This window comes from Neodiprion fabricii, chromosome 1 (genome assembly GCF_021155785.1).
Source record: "Neodiprion fabricii isolate iyNeoFabr1 chromosome 1, iyNeoFabr1.1, whole genome shotgun sequence".
In the NCBI taxonomy this organism is placed as follows: domain Eukaryota; kingdom Metazoa; phylum Arthropoda; class Insecta; order Hymenoptera; family Diprionidae; genus Neodiprion; species Neodiprion fabricii.
Genome location: NC_060239.1, coordinates 34,064,214 through 34,071,126, shown reverse-complemented (window position 1 = coordinate 34,071,126; position 6,913 = coordinate 34,064,214).

The following is a 6,913-nucleotide window of genomic DNA, read 5'->3' as shown; positions in this document are numbered from 1 at the left end:
TTAACTCGCAGTTTTAGTCGTGGGTATGGTCAGGGCGGTTTTTCATCTCCGGTAAACCAGCTTCACGACCCTGAGTTTGTCATACTGCACACAGAGTTACAAGATGCCTGAAAATAATGCACGATACGTCGGGTCGAGGGTGTGAAAATGAACTGCAACTCGATTTAATTATAAAAGTTTAATAAGACAAGGATTATACAGATTTTCGATTCAACATTCGTCAACTAATTCTTCGCTGACCACATTTGAGAAAGATGAGGCGCGTTTAACATCCTAATTGCGACAGTGCCCTGTTCGCGGCAGTGATTTCCGTTGCTGCGGACGATGGTCGATTCAAGCTCCGTAGAAACGGACGATAGAAACCCCATGGGAGCAGGAGGTGGGCGTCGTGCGCAAAAGCCCTGCGGTGAAGAGGCCGAGCATAATCGCGGAACGGTGCGTCGAGGAGCGAACGAGCGGATGGGAAATCGCTTTCGACGACGAGGAAGGATGGAACCCGAGAGGTGCGTGGAAGCTGAGAAGTCGGATCAGGCATGAGCGGCTAGGCGAGCCGCGGAGAGGAGAGCGAGTAATCCGAGGCCCAGATGCACCGATAGGCGAGGGGGCGGAAAGTGGGCATCGGTAGCCCGGAGAATGCGCGCGGTGCCCGATGCCGAGCCGTCAAAAATGTAGGAGTAGCGCGGCCTCGGGGAGTGGACGGACCGCCGTTTGCACCGCTGGACGTCCAGTGGCTCTCGATTCTGCTCTAGTTTCGCGGGCGTTGTCCCAGCCAGCGGCCGGCGGCCATGACGCCCGGTTTACGCAATCGTCGGAACCCGATCGGCCCGAGGGCTCGAGGAGAGAAAGAAGCGCTCGGCTCCGGGTCGAAACGATCCGCGTAGCGTAAAGGCGGGGTTGCGCTGAGCACCTCTGCCCGCGAACCCAGGTCCGGAGTATAAGGTACTTTATCTCCGGGATGTGGGTCGCGACTGCCGCCTGCCACGCGATCCGCGTTTGTACGAGATACTGTACGATATCTTCGGCGCTGTTGCGCGGACCGGGATGAGAGATCGGCGCGGAGAGGCTGCCAATTGAGAAAATCGACGCGCCGATCGGGGGTATTTTTCCGATTTTAGCATCCTTGAATTGTTGCGGAAAGGCGAAACTGCCCGTGTGCCATTTGCGATTTACGATTTATACCGAGATCGGTTCGTACCGGCTGCGCTACGTTGCGAGGGGGCTGAGAGAGCCGGGATCGCTGTTTAATAACGACTATTAGAGTTGAGAGCGACGCGATTCGCTGGATTATTATTCCGCACCTCGTTATATATTAACTCTTGCTTATTTATTATATACAGTTCGAACGAGATATCGACGTTGTTTGTACGATGTGCTCGCGAAGGGAATTATACGATATATACATATGCGTGTGTATATATAACGCGAACGATTTCTCGTTTGTCTAATAAATTATCAGCTATCCGCGAGGATAGCCCGCCCATCCGACACGGAAGCTGAATAAGAAGCCTCGACTATCTAACGCCTTCGTTGTTTCTATAATAATAACGTCTTACAAATTGTCGATTAAACCCAACGTCAATCAGTCGGTTAATCCGCTCTCGATATGCGCCGTTCTAGAAGGATCTCTTTTTATACCTCGATTTCTTCATTTTATTCAGTTTAATTTTTTTAACACACCTCGAACGCATCGCGAGCTGTTAAACCGACACATGTAGGCAGAGAAGCGAGTAGAGGAAAAGCCGACTACTCGAGTTCTCCGCGGAAGTAAACACGCGGGCATATAAGAAGTGAAAAAAAAAACGTTAATAAATAACGAGATTTCCAGAGAGGACGAAGGAAGGCGAGATGGTATATGGCAGGCGGCCTAGGCGTAATACGATGAAATAAAATATTCACTCGAGCCACGGAGGACTGTGTGACGTATTAATACTAGTATGCGCGAGCCAACCGACGAAGGCTGTCCACCGACAGGTCGGGGCATTATTGTAAAAACCTGTGATATATATCTTGAGAAGAATTGACATGACGAATGCTCGGCTCCGAGGCATGCACGCGTGTGTGCTTGCGCGTGTGCGAGTGATCCTCTTCGCCCGCTAGATCTCATTTCGTAAGATAATACATGCCTCGCGTTACGGTTAACAGGATTGTGCAGTTATTATTTCACGGACATAATTGAAACAAGTCGTTTTGCAATTCTTGGTCCGCGTATACGCGGCTCATGTCGCCCCGAAACTATTTCTGTCGATTAATCTTGAAAATGTACATATACATCTCGTTTCTTCTCAGCGTCTTCGCCGCCAACGCGACGCAATATCTCTTCGGTGAAATCCATTCGCATTGGTTCGCTCGCCTAATTATTCATCGCGTCAAATTCGGCGATAGACAATATTCGGCACAGCTCAAAGCTCGCGAATTCTCTACCGCTGTAGGCATTCGCACTCTGTTGGTCACAGAATAAACGCGTCGTGTCGTTATACATATATATATACATACATATATATGTATATATACGTATACACCCGCTCAGCTTTTTCTGCCTATATGGACGAGGCGATCTCTTCGCGTACCGCAAATGGCGAACCGCGACGACGCCCTTTTGCGCATTGCTGGAAAAAAAGGAGAAGCGGAAGAAGAAGTGGGTGGATGACGTGCAGGCGGTAAGAGAAAGAGGATAAAAACGATCATTTTTCCACAAATCCGTCAGGGACGAGTGAGCTCGATTCTTCTACAGTTGGAAAGTAGCGAGAGTCGTCTTAAGACGCGAGCGAAACAAGAGGAGAGCCTAATGTCTGTTTTATAGCACCCCGCTATGGCGGTGAATTTTATATCTTCCGTGATGATTCCGCCGAGCTGCACTCTGTAATTATAAAAATCGCGAAAAGAGCTCTCTGCCGTTGCACAATTCTAGCGTGCGGTCAGTTTTTTACAGGCTGCAACAATCTGCGCACCCCTTTCTTTCCCAGCGAGTGGATGGTGAGTACCAGCGATTGCCCCTAAGCTTAAAACAAGCGATGCATCGATTAATCGAGTTCAAATGAGTAATCTAACACGACTCGATTGAATCGGTAAAAATTAATCGATTAATCGATTGTTTCGTATTTTTTTTAAACGGTGCATGTGAAAACAAAATTTCGTAACTTTCGGTATGTATAAGTCTTAAAAGCGGAAAATTTTTTTCTAATAATTTATAGTTTCATTCAAAAATTTTTCAATTTCAGATGACAATATTCATTGATCTTTCACTGAATATGTCAAATAGGTACTTGCCAGGTCAGACAATGCTAATAATCGATATTTTAATCACATAAATTATTATTGTATTGCATCGTTCATGGGAGTAAAAATCAAAAACCGATCGTGAGAAAAAATAATCAAGTTGGTCGATCGATCTGGTGTGAAAAATAATCGATTATACTCGATTAACCGGGGAAAAATAACCGATTTAATCGAAAATTGACTGTTTATGATAATTCGCGGCAAGTGCCGCTCACATCGGATATACGTTGGTCCTCTCGGTATTTGCGAACGCTTAGATCCAGCCGATCGATCGTCCGGTATTAGCCGATTATTGCCCGCAGGAGAGCACAGGCTGCGACGAGGGAGACATCGTCGGTGCAGTCTATAAACATTCCCGACTTTTTTGTCAGCGCATAACGTTCTCGAGGATATTGTTAGCCTCCTCCCCGCCGCCTGCTGCTTCACTTTCGATACTTTCAAAGCCATGCTCTGATGTATCCAGTATCACTCTCAGCGCGTTGGGTCCGAGTAGAGAGTCCGAGAGTAGAGTCTCCTCGCTTTCATTACAGAATAAACTGGAACTAGATCACCGTGTGGCTGTACGCGTGCTTTTCCGTTCGGCGATACACAGCTCGATTACACACACTTACACACCTACGTGTACCTAGACCAGGTACCGGAGGCTGGGCTCGTCTTGTACGGCCGCCTCGCTACGTACGTAATATTTATTTTGCGCCGGCCACCTGCGGTCATTCTATGGATCTCTTGCACCTACATCTATCCGTTGGAGTTTCATTTGATTGGTACTTCCAGCCTTACGTATACCCCTGCCTACCTCAACTTCTGCAGGAATGATCCTCGGCCATCGCCGCTACGGCCTGAGACATAATGATGAAAAAGCAAACACCGCTACTCGCACATATTTATATCACTTAACGAGGGGCGAATTCATCGCTTGCACTACATCTCGACGCTTCCGCTTCCGCGTGCTACCGTCACGCGAAAAGTTGATGAAGGCGTACCGACTCGTAAGTTACGCTAGCAAAAATTCGTTCGAATCAGCAGATTCGTTTCACGAAGGGAGAGTTATTGACTCTTCATCGTTTTCTGCAATCAGCTACATCTCGCGAGAGAGAGCTGACTGCTCGGTGACATCTGGTGGCTGCCTGTTGTGGTAGCGGTGTGTCATGTTTCCTGTCGATTCAATGAAATGACAAGAACCCATTGGATGCCAAGCAATTCATCTGGACAATGAAAGGTACAGTAAGTAATTTTCATACGTTTTGCAATGTATTATTAAACGGTGTGAAGTTGGGAGTATTACTACCGAATTTGATCTTCTGTTACTCCTCACCGCGTGCACGTGATTTAAAAAAAGTTAGGGTGAGAAGCCCTTGTTTCTCATTGTCAGTTATTTTCCATCCATCGTATCTCCGCAGAAAAATACACACCATTAAAAACAAAGCGTGATACTCTAAGCGTAGGAGCTCCTACGTAGGGCTTAAAGATAGTAAAGTAGGTTCTATTTGAATGCAATATCAAACCCGATTTTGGGGCTAAAAATGTCTTAAGTTTCCCGATTTACCAAGTTTACCAAGGAACTTCCTTTAACCCTCCAGAGGTAGTACGATTCGATGTATTAATGAATTGTGGAATTTTGTATTTATATTAACTCGAAGCTCCTCTCGTTAGACGGGTTTCTGCATTCGTAAGCACGTTGAATAAATGCAGTTGAAATGCAATACTTAATTTTCCAATGTTATTGAAACTTATCAAAATTACGTCGAAATAGCCCTTGGATTATTCAATCTGATCAGATGAATATCGCTATAATAATATATTTGTAAAAAAGGAGTTACAGATCCAATGGGGAAGCTGTAGATTGAATAGCGTCAAAATAGGTTCAATCGTCTGTGGATGGCGTCAAAGTACGATTTGGTACTTTAATTTTTAGGAGTCGGAGGGTCAATGTAGGGTTTGTCCTTAAATTCTTAGAAGTCGGAGGAGTTTGATGCAGGGTATCTAGGTGTAGTTTCCGTCAAAGTAAGCTCATACGAATCTTGGTAAGGTCAAACGTGGGCGTTAAATTTCAACTCGGTTCTTTCAGAGTAAATCTCGGTACAAGCTTGGCGATTTACAAAATCACCGCATAAGAAACTCGCAACGGCACGTTGCGACGATCAGAAACTCTCACAAGTCACAATCATAGGCTGAATGATGGTGGAAACACCAAGTCGCAACATCGCGCTGGTTACGGGCCTGCATTAGCTGCAGCTCGCGCTCCTTTCCCCCACGCATTTATAGGAATATCGCGGTAGTCCGAAGATTTTTGCGGAACGGACTCCTGGCCGTGTTGCTCGAGCCGTACGCCGGGCACGGGTCCCCGCACTCCCGGCGGATATGTTATTCGCGAAGTTTAAAAAACGGCACACGCCTTACGGTGGCACCGAACGGCTAGACCGCGTTCGTATCCCCGCCGCGGCGCTGCCGGCCAGGCGAAGCTTTCTCTGCAAGAGCACCTCGCCTCCTGGGCCCCATCAGGCCCCGTTCGGCGCCCCGGAACCCCCGTGGTGCCCCGCGCCCACCTACGCGTCGCGACGTACGCCCGTAACGCGAGGCTCCCCGGGTGCCGGCGAACCCACTACTTTACTTAACTACCGTGTTTCCAATTAGCTCCTCGTTAATGCCGGCGTAGGTCCTTCAACGGCATTAACGAACGCCCGCCCGACCGTTGCAGCGTTGCGGCCCATCGAAACTTAGCGCTGTAAATATACCGGAACTATCAATTGACGAATCTGCTCGTGTTTTGAATTTTTTTCAACAGCTTTAAACCTGTTCCTCTTCTTTTTGTGCTTGTGACGCTTCACAGACTGTAACAGACTCGCAAGATTTATACGTACTAGTCACGCACCTTGCGGTTTTATGCACTCCTCGTTGATTAGCAGATTAGATCGTTTGTGCGATGGAAATGTGTGTCAGGATATCGCGATATAATTAGCCTGAGTAAAATCGACCTGCCAGAAGCCTACTATCGGTATTCTTGTACAAATAATTGGGATTAAAATCCTTGTACCGATACGTTTCTGAAAATCTGTTAAACATGTTTTCAAATGAAGCAACGATGTAAAACTGACGATCAATGCTAGAGACGGAAGAGGGCTAGAAAATTATGTATCGATTAATCGAATCTTGAAAAATTACTGCTCTCTTAAGGTTTCGATAATGTACACTAGTGCGGAGTGACGTTCGGTAGCTGAGAAATAATCATCGAAAAACAGAATGGTTTTTCTTTTGAAGGATTAGACGATCGTTCGATACTATTGTAGGTACGTACTCTCGCAAAAACTTGAGAACTTTCGGTAGTCGAGCAGAGGCCACTCAATACTAAACGCGAATTTTGACACAACTATAACACGTGCCGATTTCTAAAGTGGTCACTAGGTTTTATGATACTATATTACACGGTGCGGTATGTATACATATTCCAAGGTCCGTAAGGAACCACCATATTACCTCACGTCTGTGGTCATAATTTTGTACATCGACACGTGGTACTAGGCTGTCAAAATTTACGACGGAATTTCGGTTAATGATACTGCTCCGTTGCAGAGATAGAAAAAACTAGAAGAAAAAAATATTAAGGCGTGAGTTCTTTTTATCCTTCAAAGGTTCTCGT